This window comes from Myotis brandtii, unplaced genomic scaffold, assembly GCF_000412655.1.
Source record: "Myotis brandtii unplaced genomic scaffold, ASM41265v1 scaffold3, whole genome shotgun sequence".
NCBI lineage: Eukaryota > Metazoa > Chordata > Mammalia > Chiroptera > Vespertilionidae > Myotis > Myotis brandtii.
The window spans coordinates 1,235,460-1,237,308 of NW_005361457.1; the positions used below are offsets into that span (position 1 = coordinate 1,235,460).

General features: G+C 40.3%; 1 long non-coding RNA gene across 1 annotated transcript in view; it reads left to right on the plus strand.

The window, feature by feature from the left end:
• Window positions 1–1,788, plus strand: part of LOC106726654 — a 12,157-nt gene extending 10,369 nt beyond the window's left edge. The window contains exon 3 of the long non-coding RNA XR_001362725.1: window positions 1,317–1,788. This is a non-coding gene — a long non-coding RNA (uncharacterized LOC106726654). The remainder of the gene's footprint in view (window positions 1–1,316) is intronic.
• The last annotated feature ends 61 nt before the right edge of the window (window positions 1,789–1,849 follow it).

The window sequence follows — 1,849 nt, forward strand, 5'->3', positions numbered from 1 at the left end:
TAAAAAAAAATTAAAAATAAATAAATAAATAAATTAGCAGAGCAGAGTACTGGCACCAGGGTTTCCCCCTATCACTTCATTTTTACTCTCTTTTGACAGATGGACAGTCTCACACGGCATATCAAGTGTGATAAGTCAGGGCAATGAGCAGAGGCTAGAATGCAGACCTTGTCTGGGCAGCACAGACATAGAGGGGAAAATCCATCCCGTGCTGCCCAGAAAGGAATACAGAAGTTAAAGGGGTACTCTTCCCTGATGCCATGCCTATGAGGGACACAGGTGCTGATGTTTGTTTTTGTTTGATTTAAACTAAAAGGCCATATCCATTTGTCCAAACAACATTTGCTCCATAGAGAACCAGGGTACTTTGGCACCAGGGAGCCTCTGGTTAAGAGAAACAAATGGTTCAGAAAGGAAAATTAAGGGAAACTTTCATATATTCAGCAGAGAACGTAACTGCTGGCCAGCAGGGTAAAACCCTGGGCAACTCACATCTAAGAGACTTTCAACAGACTTATTCATTTTGGAGGAATAATTATACATGGAGAACGTTTCCCAAACCCAAGGTCAGAGTTTGTGTGGTTAATAGGAAATTAGAGAATCCTGGGAGGCGAACCTCTCTAGTTAGAAGGAGACAGTGAGTAGGATGGGGAAGCATCATGGGCTGCTGTGTGGACGTAGGTGCTAGTGCTGGAACACAGCGGAAGGATCGCCATGATCCCAGGAAGAGGCAGGAGGCATTTCTGAAATAAAAAGGTCTGAAACCGCAGACAGCCATTGAAGAAAGAGGGCATAAAACTGGGGGTGGGTTGAGTGACAGAAGTTTGCCAAAAATGAGGTGACTTTTAGAGGATACATAGTAGACTAAAAGGAAAAATTACCTGCTTTGCTTATCCATTACATAAACCAGCTGTGCAAAAATATCTATGAGCTAAGGTTAACAATGGAACTGAATCTAGCATTAGGATTTTAGGAGAAAGCATTTTCACTTCAAGCAATAGAACTTTTTAAAATGTGTGCTGGCATTCTCAATTTGTGCTCTTCATAGTTCGTAAACAAAGAGAGCTAACATACAAAAGCTTTCCATTAAAGTATCAGATTGTAATGGCAAAATAATATCCTGATAAATAGAAAACCTCTCTTTCATTTAACCCAGTAGGAATCTCAAGATTTCAAAATTCTCTGTGGCATCTATAAAAGCATGATGAGAAAATTTGGGGTTTGGTTTTTTGGGGTAGGTAGGGAGTAGCACAAAATTTTATATTATATTATATTATATTATATTATATTATATTATATTATATTATAATTTTCAGACACTTCTCTGTATTTCGGTGACAGCAATAAGACATGCGCTGGAGGAAATGAATGCTAGCAGAGTTTTCTCTACTGGAGCACCTAGAGCTGAGCTGTGATTTAATAAGCTAGCATGTCCCAGAATTAAAGAATATTTTTTGATAGAAGGAAATAACCTTCAGGGTTTGGAAGACGTTTTCAAAAGCAAAAGTGTTTTTCACCAGAAACATAATATTAAGTTACAAATGATCTGTAACACCTGCCATTCATCTGTGCTTAGGGAAAAAATAAAAAGTTGGGCAATAAAGGTATGAAGCCTGTGCTGCGTGGAAATCATGGAAATGAGGACGCACCACTGGCAAAGAGATGCAGGAGGCCCCTCAAGCCCTGGCCAGAGGCTGGTGAAGGGCAGACAAACATCCTAACAAGGAGAAGCACTCAGAAGACTGCACTCAGTGCTGAAAATAGCAAACACACACACATACACACACAACAGATGGAGGGAGGGAGAGAGAGAGAGAGAGAGAGAGAGAGAGAGAGAGAGAGAGAGAGA